The sequence below is a fragment of the Geotrypetes seraphini genome, chromosome 5, assembly GCF_902459505.1.
Source record: "Geotrypetes seraphini chromosome 5, aGeoSer1.1, whole genome shotgun sequence".
Classification (NCBI taxonomy): Eukaryota; Metazoa; Chordata; class Amphibia; order Gymnophiona; family Dermophiidae; genus Geotrypetes; species Geotrypetes seraphini.
Genome location: NC_047088.1, coordinates 214,471,298 through 214,498,741, shown reverse-complemented (window position 1 = coordinate 214,498,741; position 27,444 = coordinate 214,471,298). Strand labels below are relative to the sequence as shown.

The following is a 27,444-nucleotide window of genomic DNA, read 5'->3' as shown; positions in this document are numbered from 1 at the left end:
CACCTCCCCAGACATCCCAGCCAGGGACTCCCAGGACCTCACAGGAAATTAGGGAGGACACGCGGTCCAGTTCCGATCCCGGCGTACCTCCATGGAACCGCACAGCCTGCGCTCTACCCTTCTGCAGACGAACCAAGGGTGAGGTGGCTCCCAATCCCGGAGACCCGATCTAACCTGCAAGCTGTCTGAGGGGTTTACTGCAGGTCTGCTAACAGTGGCCCCCCCAGAAGCAGTCAATGAAATTACAAAAGTCTGTGATCTCTCGCTGAGGGATATCCCCGAAGGGAGAATCCACAGCAGAAGGGCAAAACCCATGCAAAAAGTCAAAATTAAATGAATTATAAATGTAAAATAAATCACGAGCACAAAACAAGACCATCAATCAAAGCTGCAGATTCAGACTGGAATCTTCATGGCATGTGACAGGATGTATACACCTAAGGAGGGGCTAAAGATTTGTGTTGGAGTACCTGCAGCTCAAAGCTAGAGAAGATTCCAGAGTTTATTGTACAAGAAGGAAGTGTTCAGGGTTCATTATTACAGGGCTCCAGAAAGAGCTCTACTGAATGAGGGCCGTTGGCTGGGGACATCCCTGCAATACCCAACATGGGCACTCTTGGAATTCGCAAAAAAAGCAGAAGGAACAGCTCAGTCAAAAAAAAAAAGACAAGAAATTAAATTGTCATGCAAATTTGCAATACAGAAGAAAAAGACCTAACAGAAAAGGTAATATGAGTAATATGAGTAATATGCAAAATTAGAAATTCAAACTTTCTGGGTAGCAAAATATTTACTCCTACATTTTTCCCCCCCACTTATACTCTAACACAAAATGAGACAGACTAAGATTTCTGCAAAGTACGGTACATGCTTCTCTTTGTACAAACATACATGCCATGTAAAATGAATCTAAACTGGTTCCTAAGGGTTTCATTCTTTCACAGAAATGTGTGATAACCTGCTGAATTTGGAAGTAAAATAAAAGGCTGCATAAGCTGTAACTATCTTCACATTACCCATCAAAAGCCATGTATTACTCTTCACTGCACAGAGCGTAGCTGCTCATTGCAGAAAATAAACGCAGCATTGAACAGAATGGAACTGTAGCTTACATCTTATCCATTTAAAAACAATATAGTCTCTGCACAATGTTCCTTCATAAGCAGCTCTTCACTAAAAGTGGCTCACTGAGTGCCAAAGGCTATGTGCATGCAAACAGTGTGTCCAATAGCACCATCTCACAGACAGAAGGTATGCATCCTTCACAAAAAAATTTTCTCATTTTTGATATATGGCTTCAAAATCTTGTTCAAAAATAAAAGCAAATTCCATGAATCTCCCTCAAGCCCGCCAGTCTACTAACTTACCTATAAAACAAGGTCTGCAGGGCTCATGCAGTTTGTCCAATTTACTTGCTGCTATAAAGCCACAGATCACAGTTGAACTCTGGCTTTGCCTTAATCTCTGCCTCTCTAAAAACAAATCTTTTTTCTTACCCCATACTGTTTTGTATTGTTACTGGCACTAACTCCATGCTTTCTGCTGGGAAGCTGCACCACCTTGCATGTGGAGAAAGTCGCTTTATAATTTTTCTAATCTATATCCTTTCAGAGGTTTTAGACAGAATAGATACAATTCAAAATAGTAGTACCTCTGCACCACAATTTAAAAATCAGGTGTAAGATCCTAATAAGAACATTCTAGAAAGACACTGACCACCTCAAACAAAAAAAATGCACACAAACTTTTTTCAGTGGAAAAGAAGTTAAGAAACAAGTGGTCATTAATATGAGGGGGTGAATTAAGAAGCATCACTAGGTTGGGAAAAATAGGGTGCAAGTAAGTTGCCCAATTTTACTCATTTTGTTTTATTTTTTCGCTTACTTTGATTTTTTTCCCCCATACTTTTGACTGCACTTTTCTCCAGATTTGTCCTTTTACCATCCCCAGCTACCCTCTCCCCCACACTTTACTCTCCTTCCCTTTCCCAACTCTCTATTCTCTTCTTCCTCGACTCCTTCCTTTGGGTTCAGTCAAAGTTGATCTGTCTTGACCCAAAAACCCACCTTAGAAAGACTAGGGCTATTGGTATCCACTATAATCACTATGTAGTAATTGCCACAGGAGAACAAAAAAATAATACAGTATACCCAGTATATTCAAAAAGTGCTGGAAAACAAATAAATATTGTGAAAATAAGTGAGGGTCCTCAGTTCACACAACTCCTATGGACCATAGTCTATTGTAGAGAGTTTAGTATAGTTCAACCCAACCGGATAAGATCATGTGGAACACCCTAGGAACTCTCAATTTATTTGTGCAACCATGTGTATAAATGCTAATGTTCTCCACTCTGAAAATTCAGTGATAGCGATAGTCTCGCATTAGAATCATAATGATAGTACCATCTTAAACGCAAAATATATATTTTCTTCAATTTGAAAAAAGAAATTCGCAACAACAAAACTGACATATGTAAATGGTTCACACTGTACTTATCTAATATATTTCCAGAAGGAGCTATAATTTCTACAGAGCTCCGTTTTGAAAGTCTCTCCTCCATCAGGAACTTCTACGCTGAGAACGGTCTGTGTGTGAAAGATGGTAGTCAGCAGAGCAATTTAAGTCAGTTTCATTGTGAATTTCTTATTTTTCAAATTGAAGAAAACATATTTTTTTGCGTTTAAGATGGTACTATCATTATAATTCTATTGCGAGACTATCGCTATCACTGAAGTTTCAGAGTGGAGAACATTAGCATTTATACATGTGGTTGCACAAATAAAGTAAGAGATCCTAGGATGTTCCAAGTGATCTTACCCAGTTGGTTGAACTATACTAAACAATTCTCTACAATGAACTATGGTCCATAGGAGTTCTGTGAATTGAGGCCCCTCACTTATTTTCACAATATTTATTTGTTTTTCAGTACTGTTTGAATATATTGGGTAGGTATATTATTTTTTTGTTCCACTGTAAAATTACTACACAGTGATTATAGTGGGAACCGATAGCCCTAGTCTCAATTCTAGAAAGAATTTTGATCTCGTTGACCCAGAGTCATTCTGTCCAGGCTAGCATACACACTAAGGGCTCCTTTTACTAAGGTGTGCTAGCGTTTTTAGTGCACATAGCAAATTAGCGCACACTAACCCCGTGCTACATGGCTAGAACTAACACCAGCTCAATGCTGGCGTTAGCATCTAGTGCGTGCGGCATTGTAGCACGCGCTATTCCGCGCGTAAATGCCCTAACGCAGCTTAGTAAATGGAGCCCTAAATTTTAGAAACCTAGAGGTATCCTGCCTTGAAGATTTTTCCTCAGAGAAAGGTCTGTGGATGAATGTAATAGCTTCCCATGGAAATGTAATAGCTTCCCATGGAATGTAATAATTTCCCATGGAAATTTAATCTTATTTTGATAGAAAATTTTGTTTTCCTGTCTCAAACTTAATTGGTGCTAGAAAATCCCAAGCATCGGTTAAAGATGTACACATTGTATATATTGGTATAGGGCCTTATTCAAAAACATTTTTCTCTATTCTGTGTCTTTGGGAAAAAAATCTTTATTAAACAAGTGCCTCCAAGAGAAAAACCGGAAAATCAGAAAATCTTATCATTTACAAGTTATGAAAACTAAAAGCAGGGTTACTAGAATATAATGATCCCTTAAAAAATGAATTCATACCAATGTAAACTAATAAAAATTTTAACAAACAAATACTGATATTGATATGGACAGTGCTTGCCAGTTAGCATATGGTAAGTTTCTATCGCTTGCTTTTACAAAGCTGCGATAGAGGTTTCTACTATGGGCTGGTGAGGTAAATGCTCTGATGCTCATAGAATTCCTGGCGAGGTAAATGCTCCAATGCTCATAGAATTCCTGAGGGTCAAAGCATTTACCTCACCAACCCATGGCAGAAACCTTTACCACAGTTTTGGAAAAGGAGCCCTATGTTTGCTATCATGTCAACAGATAGAAACAGAGAAAAATGACAGCAGATAAAGACCATATGACTCATCCAGTCTGCCCATCCATACCAACTAATATTTTCTGTTTTATCCTTTAAAGATCCTCTGTGCTTATTTCATGTTTTCTTGAATTCAGGTAAAGCTCTCATCACCTCTACTGGAAGGTCATTCCACATATCCCCCCAACCTTTCCTAAATATATTTCCTTAGTTTATTCCCAAGCTTATCTATCCCCTTTCACCTTCATCCTATGTACCCACAACCCAGAGCTTCCTTCAGTTGAAAGAAGCCCACATCTGTGCATTTATGCCATGAAGATATTTAAATGTCTATCTCCCAAATATACACATAGTAAAGTCTAATTATCTGATCTTCGCTAATCCGACAGTCTGGCATATCAAACAGACCCTCCCGATGACATCGCCGTTATGAAATACACAACTTTTCTTCCTATTTTCCAGCTTCACACGCTGCAAGGAAGTCATATTTTTGAGTCACAACTATGCTTTTCAATTATGTGAAGGAATTTTTGGATCTGGGTCTCTACATTTTCAGCGAGGGAAATGTTTTTATCTGAGACTTTATTTCTCTGTTATTTTTCTTTTGCCAATTAGTGTTAATAAACAATATTTTAAATACAAATACCCTATGCCTGTTCTTTATGTATAAAGTATGTTTTCCATGCATTTTTTAAGAGGTTACTATTGTTTTCTGAATTATCTAACAATAAGTCTTTCCTGTTTATGTCAGATAATCGAGACTAGGCACAAATATATCGTCCACCCGGGCAAACTGGAGATAGCGATAAAGAAATGGATGCCGAGATGAAGCGAGAATGCAAAAGTGGTTACACAGTTGTTATGGGAGACTTCAACTATCCTGGGATAGACTGGAGTCTTGGAAGCTCAAGATGCGCTAGGGAGACAGAATTCCTGGAGGCTATACAAGATTGCTTCATGGAGCAGCTTGTTAGAGAACCGACGAGAGGAAATGCCACTCTGGATTTAATCCTAAATGGACTAAGGGGACCTGCAAAGGAAGTGGAAGTAGTGGGACCGTTGGGAAACAGTGATCATAATATGATCAAGTTCAAGGTTGAAGTAGGCATACCGAACGGAAAGAGAACCATAGCGACATCTTTCAACTTCAGGAAAGGAAACTATGAAGCAATGAGGGAAATGGTAAGGAAGAAACTTAGGAACACTTCCAAAAAATGGCAAACAGTAGAACATGCCTGGTCTTTTTTCAAAGACACAGTGAGCGAGGCACAAAATCTGCACATCCCCAGATTCAGAAAGGGGTGCAAAAAGGGTCGAACAAAAGACCCAGTATGGATGACTAAAATAGTGAAGGAAGCGATAGGCAATAAGAAAAATTCATTCAGGGAATGGAAAAAGGACAAAACTGAAGGGAACCAGAAGGAGCACAGGAAGTATCAAAAAGAATGTCACCGTGTGGTTCGAAAAGCCAAAAGAGAGTATGAAGAGAGGCTAGCCAGGGAGGCACGAAATTTCAAACCGTTCTTCAGATATGTTAAAGGGAAACAGCCAGCTAGGGAGGAGGTAGGACCGCTGGACGAAGGAGACAGGAAGGGAGCGGTGAAGGAGGAGAAAGAAGTCGCAGAAAGACTCAACATGTTCTTCTCGTCTGTATTTACAAACGAAGACACAACCAACATACCGGAACCTGAACAAATATTCAATGGAAATCAAGCAGAAAAATTAACATCCATGGAAGTGAGCCTTGATGATGTACACAGGCAGATAGAAAAACTTAAAACTGACAAATCCCCGGGTCCGGACGGAATCCATCCCAGGGTTCTGAAGGAATTAAAGGAGGAGATAGCGGAACTACTGCAGCAAATTTGCAACCTATCCTTGAAAACAGGCATGATCCCGGAGGATTGGAAGATAGCCAATGTCACACCCATCTTTAAAAAGGGATCAAGAGGTGACCCGGGAAACTACAGACCAGTGAGTTTGACTTCGGTTCCGGGGAAACTGACGGAAGCACTGATTAAAGAACACATCGATGAACATCTGGAAAGAAACGAACTTTTGAAAACAACCCAACATGGTTTCTGCAGGGGGAGATCGTGCCTAACGAACTTATTGCACTTCTTCGAAGGAATTAACAAACGGATGGACAGAGGAGACCCCATAGACATCATATACCTTGATTTCCAAAAAGCCTTTGACAAGGTGCCTCACGAACGTCTACTCCGGAAACTGAAGAACCATGGAGTGGACGGAGACGTACATAGATGGATCAGAAACTGGTTGGCGGGTAGGAAACAGAGGGTAGGGGTGAAGGGCCACTACTCGGACTGGATGGGGGTCACGAGTGGTGTTCCGCAGGGCTCAGTGCTCGGGCCGCTGCTATTTAATATATTCATAAATGATCTAGAAACAGGCACGAAGTGTGAGATAATAAAATTTGCGGACGATACAAAACTATTTAGTGGAGCTGGGACTAAAGAGGAATGCGAAGAATTGCAAAGGGACTTGAACAAATTGGGGGAATGGGCGGCGAGATGGCAGATGAAGTTCAACGTTGAGAAATGTAAAGTATTGCATGTTGGAAACAGAAACCCGAGGTACAACTATACGATGGGAGGGATATTATTGAATGAGAGCAACCAAGAAAGGGACTTGGGGGTAATGGTGGACATGACAATGAAGCCGACGGCACAGTGCGCAACAGCCGCTAAGAAAGCAAATAGAATGCTAGGCATAATCAAGAAGGGTATTACAACAAGGACAAAAGAAGTTATCCTGCCATTGTATCGGGCGATGGTGCGCCCGCATCTGGAATACTGCGTCCAATATTGGTCTCCGTACCTTAGGAAGGATATGGCGTTACTCGAGAGGGTTCAGAGGAGAGCGACACGCTTGATAAAAGGGATGGAAAACCTCTCATACGCTGAGAGATTGGAGAAACTGGGTCTCTTTTCCCTGGAGAAGAGGAGACTTAGAGGGGATATGATAGAGACTTATAAGATCATGAAGGGCATAGAGAGAGTAGAGAAGGACAGATTCTTCAAACTTTCAAAAAATAAAAGAACAAGAGGACACTTGGAAAAGTTGAAAGGGGACAGATTTAAAACGAATGCTAGGAAGTTCTTCTTTACCCAACGAGTGGTGGACACCTGGAATGCGCTTCCAGAGGGAGTAATAGGGCAGAGTACAGTACAGGGGTTTAAGAAAGGATTGGACAATTTCCTGCTGGAAAAGGGGATAGAGGGGTATAAATAGAGGATTACTGCACAGGTCCTGGACCTGTTGGGCCGCCGCGTGAGCGGACTGCTGGGCATGATGGACCTCAGGTCTGACCCAGCAGAGGCATTGCTTATGTTCTTATGTTCTTATAGTATTTATGATAAAGACCACTGACCATTTTAGTAACCACTCTCTACACTAACTCTATCTTGCATATATCTTTTTGAAGGTGCAGTTTCCAGAATTATGCACAGTTCTCTGGGGTCTCACCAGAGAGGCTTAATAGAAGACACTATCATCTTTCTTTTACTGCTGGCCATTCTTGTCACTATGCATGCAATCATCTTTCTGATTTTTGCTGTCTGTTTGGCCATCTTGTCTTTCTGTCTGTTTGGCCATCTTGAGATCAGATATGATCACCCGCATGACCTGCTCCTCTTTCATGCACAGAAGTACCCTTACACCCACCCTACTGTACTGATCCCTTGGGTTTTTGTACTGCAAATCAATTAACCTACTTTTTTTGTATTGAGGAGCCTGCTGCTTAACTACAAAAATATTCTATCGTCCTCATGTTGATCAGGAGTAGGGGGTAGGTGAGAATGCTCATCTCTATCCCCAAACCTCATGATACAAAGGTATCCATGGAGGGACATGCTCAAAGCCTCACAGCGCTACTGCTAAGTGTCAAAACTGCCATTTAGAGTGCAGGCTGGCAACAGGACAGGCATATTCAGAGATGGTTCCTGTACCCACCAACTAATCTACCAGGAATACCCCCATAAGCATCAGAGGATCACCATCATGGGAGTGTGTGGGGGGAATCAGGTATATATATATATATATATATATATATATATATATATATATATATATATATATATTTAAGCAACAGGCCGTGCATGCATTTCTTGTGCAAAATGTCTTATCTTGTGCAGGGACTGCAAAGCATATGCTGACCACGCATACAAAAAAGTTACAACACAGACTTTGCAGTTATGGGTTTCATAGACAACGGCGCGAAAAACAAAAGCGCGCGCCAACAATTGAGCGCAGTGCGGAGGTGCGCACCGCACAAAATTACAGTTTTTAGGGGCTCCGACGGGGGGTTTTGTTGGGGAACCCCCCCAGTTTACTTAATAGACATTGCGCCGGCATTATGGGGGGTTTGGGGGGTTGTAACCCTCCACATTTTACTGTAAACTGAACTTTTTCCCTAAAAACTGGGAAAAAAGTTAAGTTTTCAGTAAAATGTGGGGGGGTTACAACCCACCACACCCCCCACAACGCGGCGCCCTAAAAACAGTAATTTAGAGCGGCGCACACCTCCGCGCTGCGCTCAATTGTCTGGGCGCGCCTTTGTCGCGGCGCACTTTTGACCTGACACCCAGTTATGGTGCATTATGTTTACAATTAACACATGGTAACTGCAAACAGGCCCCTTGATCAGAATATATACATTTATATATTGAGCTATGAAACAAGAGAGGCTAAATCTGAACACAAGAATTTTCAGTTGCCTAAGAAAGTACCTTCATACTTTAACAACCACGCAGATAGCTCCGTGGAAGAGACACTAGGTACATTCCCAACCCCAGCTTCTGATCCTCAGGACAAGCATAGGTAGGGATGCTGCATTAATAGCACAGGATAGTTGTCTCCCCTTATTTTCCTTTATCACAGAGCAGCAACACCTAATGGCTAGACTGGGCTGTGACACAAAGTTTGCAAATATCTCAGAGAACCTCCAGCAGCTATAAGGGAAATTTAGTCATATCTGTTAAATTTTGTTTTCTGTAGTTTGGGTGCACCATCCTGATTATTATGTTGTATTTTCCACCTACCAGCAAATGAAGGTACAAAAGCTGACATCACCAGTATAATAGCTGGTGTTCTGTGGGAAAACTCCAAAGCAGTGGAAGGTCTCAAACCACATTCATGCCTTATCAACCACTGCAACTACTATATAATTTTAATTTTTTTTTTAATAATTCTTTATTAATTTTCAAGTGAAGTTCAAAAGTGCATTAGAATTTTCATACAAGTATTATCATAAACAGCACTTACATTCGATCAACAACAATACAAAATATATTTCCCCCCCTGGATGTGTGTGCAAATCAAATAGAAAATAAGGCACTATACAACTAATCAGAGTTAACAAAATTTGTTAATGGACCCCATGTTGTTTTAAATAATTTATTATGACCCAATATATCTGAATTCATTTTTTCATATCTATAACAAACATAAAGTTTCCCACCAAAAGGAAAAATTAAGCCTTTCCCAATTTTTCCAATTCTTGGTAATCATTTGCATGGCAATGCCTATCATAATAATTAGAAGCCTTTTCAATTTGTCTAATGGAAGTTTAGTTTTCAACAATGTCCCACAGATTACCACATCATAGGACAATGGAATCGATGTTTCCAGAATCAAATTAATTTGTCCCATATTGATTTCCAAAAGTTGAGTCTCAAAGGACAATAGAACAACAGACGATCCAGTGTCCCTATTTCAAGATGACAGTGCCAGCATTTGTTATATCTTTATTCTTTAATAATTGTTTTCTCAGGTACTTTAGCTAGATTGTGAGCCTTTGGGACAGTTAGGGAAGTTCTAAGTACCTAATTTTATTTTATTGTAACCCGTTCTGGGCTCCTGGGGGAAGACGGGCTATAAAAATGAATAAATAAATAAATGTCACTTTCCTTTACATCCAGGTTGCACCATCCTGACTACTGAGAAGCCAAATTCATTAGTGGAAGACAAGAAGTCCAAATAGACTGACTAGCACACTCTAATTCTTCACATTCACAAAAGGATTGAAGCAATAAACCAAAGTTGCCACCTAGCAGATATCCTCTGGAGAGACTGCTCAGAGGATATCTCCCTGTGCCCAGAGTCAAGTATGATCTCAGCCCAAAGACACTTGTTTGATTTGATTGTTTATGCAAGTATAGGCAGTCTTGCTACCTGGTTCTTATGGGGGCCAAGGAACAAAACAAATAAATGATCAGAGAGCCAAAAAGCATTCATCTCCTTCAAGTAGCAAAGCAGGACTCTGCAGATGTCCAGTTTGTGGGCCTCCTGGCTCTCAAAACTGATCTCTTGGACCATGCTAATAGACAGAGTCCTCCGAGGAGAGATAGAGGTCCAAAAACTGCAATACTTGTCTGGCCAAATCAATCACTATCAAAAAGACCATCTTCAGAAATGAAATCTTTGATTAAAACCAACCTCAGAAGCTCAAAAAGAGCTCCTAAGAGGACATCAGTACTATATTCAAAACCCAAGAGGGAAGAGATGGCCAAACAGATCAAAAACTGAGCAATGTTCCCATGGCCTGCCAAGGAAAGCCCCAGAACTTTATTCTGGTAACCGAAAAAGGCCACCAGCTGGTTGGAAAGTTCTTCCAACTGAAAAATAAAGTGCACAACTGGGTAAGTTTTCTCCTCCTGTGGATGGAAATTCACCTTTGAACCTGGGTCAGGGGATGACTGGGGGTTTGTGAGGTTCCCTACCTCCCCATTAGCACACCCAGCAGTCAAGGGAACTCCCAATGGAATGTGGTCACTTCTGCATCATTTGGCTCCCAAAGAAATATGATGGCAGATAAAGGCCAAATGGCCCATCTAGTCTGCCCATCCGTAGTAACCATTGTCTCTTTCTCTCTCCAAGAGATCCCACGTGCCTATCCCAGGCCCTTTTGAATTCAGACACAGTCTATCTCCACCACCTCTTCTGGGAGACTGTTCCATGCATCTACCACCCTTTCTGTAAAAAAGTATTTCCTTAGATTACTCCGGAGCCCCAGTGTGGGCTAGCCTCAGACACTAACACTTGCTTAACCATCAGGGCCCAAGGAAGGTGAAGTACCAATCACACCCATTTCCCAAGCTCCAGTGGGGGCCTGAGAGAAATTCTGTTACAGAAAAACTGAAACAGGACCTAAAATGGCTGTTTCTGTCAAAGTCATTAAGACCATGGGAACCAATACTGTGGCAAGGGTAGCCTCAGTTGGGTCTAGGAAATCCCCCCTCCTTCTGGGATTATTTCTATAGTTGGAAACGGTCTGTACATAAGTAGTAAAGACCGCCAGCAGATGTGCTGTTGTTGGCTTCACAGGTCATGCAACACTGGTCTGCCAGCATGCCTAGCCACATGGCTAACACACATAGATCTGGGTACCTACCCAGGGCCAACCACAGCTCGGGAATCTGGTGATCCTGTTGTTCTCCTGCCTAGCTATATGAGGTGTGGGGGATTTTTTATTTGCTTTATTCCCTTGCAACCCAGCCAACTGTAGTTTTTTAGGGAGCCTTGAGGTGGAAGGGGATTCCTTTAACAAGTGGCGGAGGGCAGATGGGAGGGAAGGGGGACCCACAATCCCTACAGCAAGGACCCCATGGGAACCAAGCCACAAGCCTTACCAAATTAAATCATCCATGAGCAATTAACTTGGGACTGCAGAAACAAGCTTCACCCTCAACTAGATCCAGTCCATGAACCAGATACCTGGGAATAAAACTATTAGGCTCAACTAAGCAGTGTGGCAGTCTGCAGAGCTCGGAGCTATACCAGACCAGGATGACCAGCTAAACAACCTATTATCTGCTGGAGGTAGAAAAATACTGGAATTTTAAAACAGAGCATTAGCTATTATACTGGTGAAAAGATGGTAGGCAATCCAATAGTCAGGATTGTGCAGTCTAGATGCAAAGGAAATGAGGGTTCTTCACTACTAAGCTAGTAAAGGTAACTTCCAAATTAACTTAAAGAACAAAAGGAAATTGCCTCTCCAAAAAAAGATACAGAACATCATTTATGACACAAAAACTATTAGTATGGTGGGTCCCCTGCACCTAAGCAACAAGCAGCAAATGATTTATATGAGCTGCCAGACATGTATGCAATGGTTTCCTTGGCAAGCCCTGAGCAGGCAAGTAGCCAGTACTGTATCCAGCAATTCCAAAGCAATGGAGAATTAAGTGGCTTACCCAAGGCCACAAGGAACCATAGTGGAATTTGAACCCAGCCATCTTTGTTCCCAACCCACTCCTCTAACCATTAGGCTATGTCTCTGCTCCAAGAGAAAACCATTAACTGGACTGATGATTTTAAGCTTTTTGTGCAGTAACAAGTGATGACAGTCTTTACTAGTAATGTGGTGCAAGAACACTGGAATATATATTTCCCTTTCCTTCTCTTGCTGCACAAACTCTGTGGGAAGGGGGAAAGAAAGTGAGCAGAGAAGCTAATGCTGCTGGGCAGACTGTGCCCACAGGCATGTTGGGGGGGGCAGAGCAAGGTGAGTATGGTATGTGGTTGTAGAGGGAGAGATACAATGTCAGCTAGGAAGGGTAGGAGGAAGAATGAGAGATGAGAGTATTGCATGTAGGAAAAGACTTGGAAATTAGGGATCTTGCTGGCAGTTAAAGGTAGAGCAAACGGGGGAAGCTGGAAACGCCAGAACAGATTTCAATCATCATGATGGGGAATCTGGCAAAAAATGTTTTAAAAATTCTGCATAGTTTATTTGTACTGTTTTTGCACCGAATTCCCTCAGGCGTAACCAATTACAAAAACTAACATTAATAGGGTAAAAGTTATACATATACTTCAATCCTATACTTAATGATCATTGACAAATCTTATTTCTAACTTAAGTTATTACTCATAAACACACTTTCACCAAAAAATACATCAGACTCTTGAAATCCAATTACAAATATATTTAGTTCCATAATAGGAACTTATTTGCTGACTTATTTCTATATAGGAGGAAAATGTAGTGAACAGGGTAGGGAGGAAGGATGGTTGTATGTTTACATTATCTGTTTTACACTAGTTCCAGACAGATCTCTTCTCCTTTACACAATAACGTAGAGACAAAATAGCGCCCCCCCCCCCCCCCCGCTTTTACTAAACCACGACAGTGGTTATTAGCAAAAGGAGCTGCGCTGAATGCTCTGCGCTGCTCCTGACGCTCATAGAGTTCCTATGAAATAGTGGTCTGAGAAAGATTAAACTTATTTTTGTTAATTAATATTTTAATTAATATTAGTGATGTAATTTCTTATATATGTTTTCTTTCTGTTTTTCTTGAACAAGAGGATTCTTGTGAAGTAATTGAAATTTCAATTAAAAAAAAAAAAAAGAAAGTGAGCGTCAGAAGCAGCGCGGCTCCCTGCACTAATAACTGCTATTGCGGTTTAGCAAAAGGGAGGATAAGCCTTTCTTTGGTTCTTTTCAGTGCAGTCTAGAACTCTTCAGACAGCACCATGTGCAAGCTCAGAAACAGAATTGTTTTAGCTTTTCAACTGGGCAACGTCTTAGGTATTTAATTATTTTTAAAGGCTTTACATTTCAGAAGGCCTTCCTTCCTGTCTATATTATATGCCAAGAATGACTAACCAAAATGCCTCCACTTAGGGCTCCTTTTACAAAGGCGTGCTAGGGCCTTAACGTGCTAGGGCCTGTGCGCTAATCTGGTGCATGCGTTAAAAACACTAGCGCACCTTTGTAAAAGGAGCCCTTAGATCTGAGGGTGGCTAATTTGCCTGACAAGTTAACGACAGAAATTAAATTTCTGAAGACTACTAATACACATCCTATAATACCTAAAACAGATTTTTGTTATTAGGTAGCAAGATATAAATGAAGAATTTCAAATAAAAAACTATCCTAACTTTCTAAATCACATCTACTTCTAAGTCATATGAGCATAAAATGATGCAAGTTCTAACACATCTTTTCAATAATGTAAAGGGATCAGATAAAGTCTGAGTTTACAACTGGTATCCTACATCTTAGGTGTTGGCACAAAAAAGGTAGCAACAAAGAAATTTAACAATTGCAGTTCTAACTGAGAGTGACTGTTCTATTTCAATTCAATGACACCACTAATAGCTTCTTAGCAGCCCCATGAAATCAAGCAGCTGTCAAGTCGATGCATCAGAAGGAACAGTTATGCACTCCCATAAGAAAAAGTAACACATCAGGATGTTTGGCAAAACATCTGCTCCTTTACAATACAAATCTACAATAAACATGCAAACAAAGAAATGAAAGGCAGGAAAATGGAGGGAAGGATTTGAATAATTCCATTACTCTTTACATTTACATACTTAGAATAAAAATAAAAATTTATAATCAGTCTAAGATAAGGTATATTAAAAGAACTATTTTAAACGTCAACATTTCTAAAAATAACATAGGTAACAAGACTACTGTTTATAATACAGTAAACTACATTTTTTTTCATAGACACTATTTTAGTTTTCTAGGTTTAACATTCAAACAACTGTATAAACAAAGAATTACTTATTACCAAATAAAATATTGTTTGAAGAGTTCATTTTCTTATCATACATACCCCCAAAGTAATTCTACATTAAATAATCACCACATTCTAGTCTCCTGAAGATTTTATCTGGATAATCAATTTGTTTTTACAGGTCTAGTATCACAATGAGGTGCTCTTTATGTTAGTATTATTGATTGCAATTAATATCGCACTAAAATTAATTCCTTCTCTTAGAACCTCCAGGGACCAGATATAGAAGCAATTTTTTTAATTGGATCACTGGTATGTAAGTTTAGTGACTTTTCAAAGACATAAGAGGACTGTCCATCTTAACAGGAATTCACTGAAAGGAAGTTTAGAATCTGGAAAAACACCAGTACAGTACTGAAAATAGTATTCACACTAGCCTTAAGATCAGTGAAAGTTGCTTTCTCTATCTCACAATTGCCAAGAACTGTAATTCCTTTTAATGACAAATTTTAATGTAAACCTGAAGGGATTTTGGTGTTACTAAAGAAATATCTTTGCTGAATAGAATCCTAAAGTCTCCCCAATGGAAAAAACAAACAAACAATGGTATACAATTTTGTTCAAATAGGGCCTTGTATTCATAAGTACATTCATTCATTCATTCATTATTTATTTAATTTATATTCTGCTCTACCAAACATTTCTAAGTGGATTTCAATTCAGCATACACAGTTTTAAGACAATACAAATAATGTATGCCATATTTCTGGAAATAAGTAGCTGTGACTTTAGTGCACCCTGTTTTAGAATATTTAAAACATTACAAATGTATTACAAAAAGGCCAATGATATTTAGACAGTGGCATCTTTGCTGCATACTCATTCAGCAGGTTTTCTTGAGCAGTACAGTTTATTGATAATATAGTACTGTGGTAATGATGTGTATACTATTTACAAAAAAGGTAGGACAGAAAACACACTTAAGAAGTTTGAAAATGGTAATTAATATACACATTTGTTCACCATCTATAATCTGCCAAATCTTCAGGTCTTTGTTGGATGTATAATTTAGAGCCATCTGTTCTATGTGCTTTCCACTATTTACATTTTCATCCATGTAAGATTCATACAACTGGCACAACTTCAGTTCCTCTTAGCATTAAAGCACTTTATTACAGAGAACTAGGAAGGTAAATCTGAAGATTTATTCATATAAAAGTTAAGTTTCTCATAAAATCCACACAAACATACTAGGTGAATGACTAAGTTAAGGAAACAAAATAGGATGCTGGTACACAAATAATTATTTTTATGTATTTGTTCTATGCAGTTGATGGGCATTTACAATATAACCACCACACAAACTAGATTCGATAAATTAGTGAAGCCCTCAACCATAAGAGCTAACACTCACATTAAAAGTGGAGAAAAAGAAGACTTCAGCTACTAGGCAACCCCCTTATTAGCAACAAGCTTTAGCAGCAGCCCCCCCAAACCCCATCGTAGGTTCTCAAAAAAAAAACTCCACTTAATCCAAACAAAAAGCCCATAAGGTGGAGAGGATTGGCATAGTGAGGGAAGTTAGCGCCCGGCATTGCCGCATCGTGCACCTCTCCCCACCTCCACTCTTCCCTGATGTTTGGTCACCATCCCCCACTCTTCTCTGCTGCTTGGGTGCCCCCAATTCTTCCCTGCCACTTCAGCATCCCCCCCCCCCCCACACACACACACATACCTCTTGAAATGTTCACCAGTATGAGCAGCATTTTCCACCCACTGACAACCCCGGCGTAGGCTCCCTTCTGACATCTTCACCCAGAGAGTGGTAGAGAACTGGAATGCTCTCCCGGAGTCTGTTATAAGGGAAAACACGCTCTAGGGATTCAAGACAAGGTTGGACAAGGTCCTGCTGAACCAGAACAAGCGCAGGTAGGGCTGGTCTCGGTTAGGGCACAGGTCTTCGACCTGGGGGCTGCCGCATGAGCGGACTTCTGGGCGCGATGGACCACTGGTCTGACCCAGCAGCGGCAATTCTTATGTTCTTATCACATCCTGGACCCACAACCCGGTAATGACATCATAAGGGAGCTGACACCGGCACAAGGAGCAAGTAAAAGATACTACTCAAGCTGGCAAACATTTAAAGAGGTATACAGGGGGGGGGAGGAGAGGTGCCAGCGCCCCCTGTGAAGATGGCATCCCAGGCGGTCCGCCTCCCCACCCTACCCTTACTACATCACTGAGAAGACTAAATCCACAAGAAAAACAAAAAAAGTTCATGTGAATTGTAAATCTGGTAGCGCTATAGAAATAATAGTAGTAGTCCAGTTGCCTCCAGGATTCATCACAAGCCAAGAGATTTTTAACACCATTCTCCCCTGTGATGCCATGGAACAGGAGTTAATTTTGGCAAGGGGTAAAACGCGGACCTCACGGACCTGATGGACCTTGCGGATCTAAACCCGCACGGCCTTAAAAATCTGAGGTCCGTGTTCGTGCCACTTGTAGTTTCTGTCTCTGACAGATCTCAAAGAGATTTTAGCGCTGATGGATCCGTCTCAGCATAAGGAGGGAAAAGTATTAGGATCCGTCAGCGCTAAAATCTCATCGAGGTCTGCCAGAGCCAGAGACTAGTGCTGGAGTTTGGAGACTTTTTTTTCCATAACGCACGTCCGAAACCTATGTCCCCGCTCTCTTGGCTTCTGCTCTGCCGCTCCAGCACTAGTCTCTGGCTCTGACAGACCTCGATGAGATTTTAGCGCTGATGGATCCTAATACTTTTCCCTCCCTATGCTGAAATGGATCCGTCAGCGCTAAAATCTCGAGGTCTGTCAGAGACAGAAACTACAAGTGGCACGGACACGGACCTCAGATTTTTAAGGCCGTGCGGGTTTAGATCCACGAGGTCCGCGTTTTACTCCTTCCCGTTAATTTTCCCTGATGCAGCTGACACGAAACAGGAATTCCCTGTCGGATGGGTGATCTCTGACAAGTCATGTAAGGCTCATGAAGAATCCTGGAGGCAACTGGAGAAGACTGATGTGAAGCTAAGTGATTTTTATACAGTAACTGCTGGATTTACAATTCACATGAACCTTTTTTGTTTTTCCTGTGGATTAGTGAGCGAGTCTTCTACCTTATGAACTTTTTGCTTTAAGTAGAGTTGGTTTTTTTTTCAGGACCTATGATGGTGGTTTTTGTCTGCCGCTAAAGCTTGTTGCTAATATGGCAGTTGCCTAACAGCTGAAGTCATTTTTCCTCCACTTTTAGGGCTCCCTTTACGAAGGTGTGCTAGTGTTTTTAGCGCACGCAATGGATTAGCGCGCACTTGCCAAAAAACTACCGGCTGCTCAAGAGGCGGTAGTGGCTAGCGTGCGCGGGGATTAACGCATACTATTCCACGCGTTAAGGCCCTAACGCACCTTCGTAAAGGAGACCTTAATGTGTTTGTTAGCTCTTTTGTTTGAGGACATCTTCACTCATTTATAGAAGCTAGTTTGTGTGGTGATTATATTGAAGCTTCTTTTCTAGTGTTTTTTTGTAAATGGGCATTTACAATAAACATGCAGAGACAAGAAAATCACAAGTTAATGGAATGAGTGTACAAAAGAATTCCTTTTTTTATTCTGTTTTCAGTACCCATTTAAGAACTGTGTGGTTTTATTAAGATTTGTCATGTGATCAGAAGTTTTAACATAGGAAAAAGTATCTGTGGAAAATTAACAGTACCTCGTATTGTTTTCCCTTTTACCATGGCTGTTGTCAGCAATTTTGGACTCGGCATTCCAAGCACATTTTACCAACTACTAAATTCAGCATTTAAAGGACAATCAAAGTATACATCTACACATACTTTCTACAATAGAACAGTCAATGCAAAACAAGTTCAACCAGCATTCACACCTATAAAGAAAAAGTCATAATTTTCACAGGAAAGTATTCACCTTATGGAGGACTGGGAGATAATGTAATCCAATGCAAAAATAAAAATTGTATACCCAACTTAATTTTCAGAAACAATGAAAAAAATTGACATATAAAACATAAGTAGTAGCTAGGAATACTAGAAATCAGAAAATAAACGGAATCTCCCAAATGTCCTTCTAGTTTTTTCGTTGCAAGTTATATTTCCACCTGTTACAAAACCCCATAGGGAAAGGAATTCATTTATTCTTAATAAAAAGTATGTTTGCATAAAAAAAACTGCAAACATATTTTTTTTTAAATAAACTAATTCAGTTGATCTGACCTTGGAGCTTAACTCTCTGGAAAACCACTTTTTGAGAAAATTTCATTTAAACTTTATCTGACGTCACCGTCTCTGTATACAGTAAGGTTGCCTAAACTTTCAACCTCAGCCTAGCAGGGTCTCAACATTTCATCCCCAAAACAGAAAAGACTTGGGAATAAACTTGCCAAGATGGCGAGAGGCTTGTTGTTTAGAGGGCAGAAAAATGGAGGATATTGTAATATACACAAAGGGATAAATTTCAACAACTCGGCCAGGCTGCAGCTGCTTCTCTTTATAAGGAAGCAACACAAAAGATAAGAGCAAAAAAGAAAGCCGCAAATCCAAGGAGTGGAGGAGGGGGGGGGGGGGAGAGCGAGCGAGCAGAGTGCGCTTCAAGCAGCATAGCTACTCTTCACTCTATGACATTTTAGGAACGATATCTAAATAAAAATTAGACTGGGGGGGGGGGGGAAGCGATCGGCTTTTGGAGGAGGCACAAATGCGCACTTTTGTGGTGAAGCGCTGCCGCTGTGGGGAAGAGCTGGGAGATGTTGCCATTCTGACGAGTCAGACATATTAACCGAGGAAAGCTCCAGTTACTCTGTCTGTACACACACACTGCCATAGACAAGTCCCTCGGGCACAGATATTGTTTTTCGGGAAAGAGGGCTCAAGACGGCGGGAGCAGCAGCTGGGACGGACCAGCGAGACGGGGGCAGGGAGCGAGGAGGCAAAGAGTTTTTTTTTTAAGAACTGCCTCTCTCGGGCCGGGAAGCGCTGACATTCCGAGGGTAACGTTTGAACCTTGTTATTTTCAAACACGAGATGGACAGTTGGAGGGGGAAGGAGTGGAGGGGGGGGGGCGGGGAGGAGGGGGAAGTGGGGGGGGGGCGGCAGCGGGAGCTATCACGCCAGTGAGCAGGATACAAAGAGGAGGCGGCCGTGGCAGCGGCGGGGCTGGAGCAGAGCCGCGGGGCTGACCTCTCCTCCAGCCGCCGCCATCCAGGAAACTTTCAAACCGCACTGTCCTCAACCGCCATCCGCGCCTCGAATCCCCCGCAGCCCTGCCAGGAAGGGTGACCTCCCGGCCCTTCCCCCCCCTCTCCGACGGGCTTCACATCAAAATCCCAGAAGTCCGCATCCTAACGGCCGCCCAGGAGCTGGCACCTTCCCTTTCAAAGCATAGCTTCGCCCTTACCCTCCGACGCCGCTCCTTCCCCCCTTCAAACCCGCACAGCACCCCCCCCCCCTCGCCCGCTACACGGGCAGCAGCTCTCTCTCGCTCACCTTTAGTCTGGAAGTCGCCCCAAATCGTTGCCTTTTTTATGTCTTTTTTCCCCTCCCCAGGCCCGCCGAGGTTTTTGGATGGTTCGGAGAAGCGGGTGGGAAGCTTTTACTTGGGGGCTTTTTTTTTCTTCTTCTTCTTAAACCTCAGGAGCGGTGGAGATAAAACAAACAAACAAACAAAAAAAAGGCAGAAAGAAGGAGGGAGGATTTGTGCTAGGAATGCTCAATGCGTGTCTCTCTCCGGCCGCCTCTCTCTCGCTGTGTCTCGTTAGTTCCTTACAGCAGATTGAAGGAGATTCTTCTCAAGGTTTATTCAGCTTCACTCCAAGGCGAAGGCTTCATGAACCAAAAGTGACGTCAACCAACAAGGCTCTCTAACAATGAAACTTGCTGTTAACAAGGGGGAAAAAGGAATTGTTTATTTCATTTTAACTGAAGTAACAAATGACCTATCAGCTCGAAAAGAAACAGGGAAAGGAGTTTCCACTCTTCCTACAAAGGCGGTTCCCTTACATTCATGTGTGTCCCAGCTGCTTTTTTAAAAAAAAAACAAAGCTAGGTTTTATGAAAATAAAAATAGTATTTTCCTGATTGATTTTTTTTTTTTTTTAATGATCAAGAACGCATTAAAGGAAATATAAGTCGACAGGCATCCTGTGGCGGAAGTAAATTTGTAGTTTGTTACTGTTTTGACGTAGCGATATGCCAAAGAATAAAAATCCGTGTGTGTGATATTTTTGTACCAAAACAGTACACAAAACAATAATAATGTCTTCTTTTAGTTGCCCCCCGAAGAAATCCAGGTCATGCTGTACGTACAGTGCTGAAAGGCCTCCGACATATAAATGTCAGTGGGAAAAGACGACAACCTAGAGTTTAAAGTTTAGATATGCAAGTCTGGCTGCTGGAATTTTTTTTTATTTTCCAATCTGCCTTGCCTGCTATGATTACTGACATTTTGTTTAGAACGTAGCAGGAAATGAAAACTCCTTCAGCTTCTTACCAAACCAATCCATATACTATTTCGTAAAAGTGGAGAAGACTGGTACCTCCCAGTTCCAACCCTTTAAACTCTACACGTGGTTTCTTTTTTGGAGTAGAGTCAAGTTAGGCCAGGGTTAAAGTACACTAAACAAAGAAAGACTTGTTTGAAATAGAGAAATAAAACTCACCCACGAATATTATTAAGAACAAAATGTGTGGCCTGCTATTGGTTTCTTTATAAAACAAATATTTTTAACATCCTAAAATGTAGTGTAAGATTTTGTTCTTGCTAATAACATAATTTGTGTCAGTGATTCTGTTAGGTTAGCCTACCATATATATTTTATGTTTATACATATTTTCTTTACATGTGTAACTCACTATTGATCTATAGAAAAAAAATTATTTTTTTGTAGCTTCTTTTTCAGACTGACTGTGATTTTAATTGTATTGGAGAATCTTGAGTACTATTAACACATGAGGAGATTTCACAAAGCTGCTTCATTAGAAAAAAAAAAGCTTGGCTGGCTAGATCTTTTGCATGCAATGAGAATGTCAGCCTCACCTCGGTCATTTGTAACATAATAAGTGCAAGTACAATGATTGCAATGCAGGAACACGGGGGGATGGGCAAATATACTGCCTGTCTAATAGGGACCTCAGAAAAAGAAACCTCTTCATTACAAATTAAAATTATTCCAAAAATTAGTAAAAATGATACCTTGGGAGACTGATATTATAAATAAATTAATGTGCTGATTTTTAATTATTATTTTTGTATTAATCTATTTCTGTCCCAAGATTCACATTCAGCAGCAAAGCTGTGCTTGCATTTATTGATTTTTTTTTTCTGTGCCACATTCCCAGAATACAGATTTTAATCATCTCACTACACCGCACTCAGTAATTTCATTAAAAACTGGAACCTTCCAGCTCAAGAAGAGCATTTAATTTCAATGACACACAATTTTTCTCTTAGCAGCAAAACTGTCTGAACAGTAAAAGCTGGCCTAAGGTTCAAATACATAATTTAATCCTGAGTTGTTCATGCTCTGCATTCCTTTGAAGCTATAATTTGACTAACTACCTAATAACTGTAATAAGGACAATGATTTTCTTATAATATGTTAATAGTCCATATTTAATTAAATCAGAGGCCAAGCTCTATACATGTTTGATTAGGGCAGTTCTTCTATAACCTCAAAATTTACTAATACTCTTCTAACAAAAAAAAAATGCAGAGCAGGAGTATAATCAATTAGATATTTCATTTATAACTATATAGGCATCAACAGCTCAGGCTTCTTATTAATGCTGAAACACCAGCATAGTTACTTAACTGTATGGAAATACTGGTCCCCATCATCAAATTGTTGTTTTTTTTCTCCATAGTCACATATATAAGAAAACTATGAAAATAACGCTGGCTGGGCTCTTAAATACTGTAATATTGGACTACCTGACACTGGATCTCTGAAACAAAATCCAGTTAATGGCTTTGCTGTAAATAATTTACCATTCATGTTGTTTACCAAAATCTTTAAACTTTTGTTTTTGTATGAGTTTAAATTACTGTAAATGTAACCAATCTTTTTTTTTTCTTGTTCGCAAAGCATCATTTAGAATAGATCCAAAACAGACAAATATTCCAAATATATTTTTCTTTTTCAGAAACATCTAGGTGATTGATCAAAGCTACTCTTATTACAAATGTGAAACAAAAGACTAGAAAGCAGAGTATTGATTTTGGTTTCAATTAGCAATTTAAAATGTGGAGCTTGAGCATTGCATTCTAGTCCACTTGGAAAGGACAATTTTAAAGAAATGCTGCTTGCTATTTGATCATGAGGCACAATGCAACCAATCTTTCAAGTGCCTAATAAAAAGGTTCATTGAGTTAATACAGTTTTCTATATTTTAAACTGTTTATACAACTGGAACAATTACGGTAGGATATTGATTCATTTAAAATAATTAACTATTATATTAACAGGACTGATAACATCCAGAGTAGACCTGATTTCTACAAGACAATACTGTAGGTCCAAATATATATAGTTTATACTGATGGATTGTGCTGCTTATAGACAATAAAACTAGGACTGTTTTACCATTAATGCTGTTTGTAGGAGTATTTTATTAAAATATGGAGATCTTGATATTCTTCCTGAAGTCAGCGATAACCAGTAAGTTGGCTGTCAAGGTTGGTAATGTGCATAATTGCTATTGTATAATATCTATGCAATACTTGGCACCTGCTGTGTTATAGTTCCACTTATAAATTTATACACAGTGGAAGGAATTCTGACCATTTATTATAGATGGGGTCTTTTATTGAAGTTCAGTGGTTAAAACATAATAGTAGAAAATCTAATACAAAAAATAAGGGTTAGTTTGTTAAACATTGGAAAAGGCCACTTGTCTTAATATAGATTTTGGATTCTCTACTCAAGGTGTTGTGAATTTTTCATGTTGATGGTTCCATAGCTGTATAAATTTATTGAATTGATTTGATTCAATCGGAAAAAGTACACTGTAATAGTACCTTTACAACAAAAACACCAATTTTTCAAACCCCCAAAGCACCCCTAAATCATTGGAAAATAAACATCTAAATTTTCAGTAGTTGTGGAATAAGATGTTTTGGGTCTGTGTGGAAAATAATTAGGACATCAGGAAAAATGACACCGAGGCTGTAGCAACTTACAGACTAACAGCAATCTAAGCTGTCCTTCTGTAAGGTGTCACCAGCCCCTGTGTAATTTTTACTTAGACTAACACAGTTACCATTGTGGAAGTTAGTACATTGGGCTTATAATATCAATAATTATGTTAAAACATACATACTATTTACATCATACTATATATATTAAAAATTAAATGGAAAAATCATGACGATGCTTCTTTTAAAATGAACTCACTATAGAGCTAATATGCAGTCAGTGGAGGAAGCAATAACGAGAAACCCAAATGTTGAGTTTTTCAATGTTATTTTCAAATGCTTGATTTTCCATCCATAGCAGGGAACCTGCACATAAATGGTGACAAGAACACCACCTCCCATTTCAAAATGAGTGGTATTTCTGAAAGATTTCAGAGTGAAAGAATCATATTTACTTTTCTGCATCTCCATTCTAATGTCCAGTCTTCTGTAAATTATAGTCAATACATAACACTAGGCACAGTAACTTTACAGTATAAAATATAGAGCAATGGGTGAGCCTGGTGACTTATTGGCAGTGCTTGATCCCAATTTGAGACCTTCTAGTCCCTGGTGTCTGATAGGGTACATAGTTGTGGATATTGCTTAATGGTAACACATAGGGTCAGATTCAGCAAATGGCACCCAAAATTAGGCACTGTTAAGATCTGCACTAAGGTAATCTTCTGTAAAGGATTCATTGTTTTACTTTTTATCCTGTATATGCTTTTTAGGCGATTTGTATTGCTTTCTCGCTGATTGTCCAGCGCTTCTTACTGTAAACCGCCTCGAACTGTTGTGGCTTTGGCGGTATATAAGAATAAAATTATTGTTATTATTAATATTAGCATGATTTTTACACTTTGGGCTCAAGCACTTTATGCCATCAAAAAGGCTGATGTAAATGCTTGTGCCCGATGGACGCCACTACCTTTTAGCTGGGAGGACGCCTCCGATCGTGGCTCTATTTTCTTGCTAGCGGTGAGAAGTATTTCTCACTTATGCCGAAGAGAAGAGGGAAGAGCGTTGGTGGAGCCCCCCGACTCACAGAACCGTCATCGAGTACAATAGACGACTTTCTTACACGCCTCCAACAAGGGCAACTATCATCGGGGAATCGCCCGCTGGAGCCGTCGGCAGAGAGTAATGCCGTGGTGGCTATCCCTGTGCTCAATGTTACTCTGAGCCCCGACATCGGGACTCCGCCTCTGCAGCCGACTCCGCAAAGAGCAAGCTCCCCGCGAGATGAGAGTACCCCGGAAGAGGATGTCTTTTCATTCTCGGAGGCCAGTACTTCGGTGGGCTTGCCAGTGGAAACAACTCAGAGAGGTTTTTCCCCTCGGGACGGAATTGCGGCTACATCTCAGGCTAAAAAGGCACAAACGCCTCAGGAGGTAAAACAATCCAAAGAACAGTATCTTTCTACACCTGCAACAGTGTTTTCTGTACTTAAACCCCTGGAGGTTACCCTAGATTCTCTTTGGGATTTGGTGGTGAATTTAGGTAACTCTCTTAGTCCACATATAGAACATTTGGACAAAGAATTAAAAACTCAGAAAGAGGAAATTAAGCTTTTAAAACAAGACTTATCTTTGGTGACATTAGATGGTCAAAAAAAAGAAAAAGAGATAACAATTAAACAAAATCAAGACTTAATAGTGAAAGATAATATTATCCTGAGGAGGAAGCTCGAGGCACTTGAGAACAGTAATCGTGCTAATAATTTGCAACTGATAAATTTTCCTAAGGTCCCCTCGATTACTCCTCATGATATGATCAGACGTTACTTTATTGAGGTATTGGGAATACCAGAAAATTCATTACCGCCCCTAACAAGGGCTTATTATTTACCTTTAAAGTCTCAAGAAACTCAAAATCAGCATCGTGACCATCAGGAAGGTTCCTTAGATGTTACCGCAATTTTGGAGGAATCCGTCATTGAAACAGCTGTTTCAGCTACTTTAGTGATGACTGTTGCCTTATCCCCAGACAAAGATTGGATCCTTAAATTGTTCTTCAAAAACAGATCAAAGGACTTCCTGGGGTTCAAAATAAAGATTTTCCCTGACATTTCAAGAGAAACGCAGAAGAGAAGAAAAGAGTTTCTAATTTTGAAACCAGGGGTAACCCAATTAGGGGGTGTTTTCTTTTTACGTTACCCCTGCAAGTGTATTATAAGATACCACTCTTTAAAATATGTTTTTGTAGACCCTTCTCATTTAGCTAGTTTTCTCTCCCTAAAACGCTTGGAGAATGAAGGTATAACAGCCCTTGTATAATTAAATACGCTTTTGGTTTCAGCAGCAGATTTACATATCCTCATTCTATTATTATGACTTAGTAATTTCTCTTTTCTTACTTCTTGGATCACTTATGAGGACTTGAATGTATTAAAAAATGCTTTTCTTATTTTGACGATTTTTGTTTAAAATCTTATGACTTAGATTACACTTTCTGTACAAGATGTTTAAGCTTGGAAAATAATTTTGGAAAATTTAATAAAGAATTAATATATAAATGCTTGTGCACATGCTGGTATTCTATAACATGTCTAATTTCTAGGAATGCCCCTGACTCATCCATGCCTCTACCATGGCCATGCCCCCAAGTTGTGCACTATGAGATTTAGGTGCACATGTTACAGAATCGGGCATAGAGTGATCATCTGTAACTCCTAATTATTTCCAATTAAGTGCTTGTTAACTTCAGTAATTGATTGTTAGTTCTTAATTGACTAATTAGTTTATGCATGGATATGGGATCCATACCTAAATTTGGGTGACCTATATAGAAACTGGTGTTTAGTGCTGAGATGATCTGTAAGAATATAAGAAAATCTAGTCCAGGTTGCAAGCAGCTAGAAGTTCATCTAGGTAGATCTATTTCCCATAGTTTATTTCCAAGGATGAAAAATTATTCTCCCAGGTCTTCCTAGCTAATAATTTTTGTATGGATTTTTTCTCCAGGAACTTGTCCAAACCTATTTTGAATCTCATTATGTTGGTTGCCTTGACCACATCTCCAGCAACAGATTTTGCAGCTTAATTATGGGCTGTGTGGAAAAAAAAGCTTTCCACAATTTGTTTTCAGACTGCTGGTAATTAGTTTCATAGAGTATCCTCCTCTTTCTATATTGTTTGATAAGTCAAGCAACAATTCCCTATTTATCCATTCTACTCATGATTTTATAAAAATTTCTATTATATCCCTTCTCGGGCATCTTTTCTCCAAGCTAGAAAGCCGTAACCTATTTAGCTTCTGTTCTTAAGAGAGCTGTTTTATTTCCTTCATGATTTTTGTTGCCCTTCTTGAGACCTTTCTAGTTGTGCTATATCCTTTTTCTGGTGCAATAAGTGTCAGTCTGGATGGATGGGTAATTTCTCGGTGCTCATGAGCCATGCAGAAGAAATCCACTCCAGTTTTTGAATCCCTCCTTCACTAGAGGGTTCTGCTGTCCCCTTCAGTTTTTCCTTCTGTGCGAGCAGCAAGGAGTCTGTTTATTTCTTTATTTTTCTGGTCTTTTTCACAATATTCTGCCTGTTTTTTGTGCTAGGAGCTCCTATGGTTGAAGGTCTGGCTCTGCCTGTATAGAGAAGAAACAGATTGAGGTCTGCAGCTGACAGGTCAGTTCCTCTGTGATACCAGTTGGCCAGCCTGCAGAAACCTTTTCAAGCTCAGGGTCTATTCCCCTTGTAGCATTGCTTGCCTACTACATCACAGGGGCTTGAATATAGGCTGTTAGGCTTCCATAGGGGGCTCAGTGGGGTCCT

General features: G+C 40.1%; 1 protein-coding gene across 15 annotated transcripts in view; it reads right to left on the bottom strand.

Moving 5' to 3' along the window:
- BAZ2B (bromodomain adjacent to zinc finger domain 2B) overlaps positions 1-20,497 on the bottom strand; it is a 535,524-nt gene extending 515,027 nt beyond the window's left edge. For 7 of the 15 annotated variants that reach the window (XM_033946171.1, XM_033946162.1, XM_033946166.1 and 4 more), the window contains exon 1: positions 19,990-20,495. The gene's annotated coding sequence lies outside the window, so the exon portion shown is untranslated. Of the gene's footprint in view, positions 1-19,989 lie in introns of all 15 variants that reach the window. The other 8 variants (XM_033946160.1, XM_033946168.1, XM_033946169.1 and 5 more) reach the window with 3 other exon arrangements.
- Between the last annotated feature and the right edge of the window lie 6,947 nt (positions 20,498-27,444).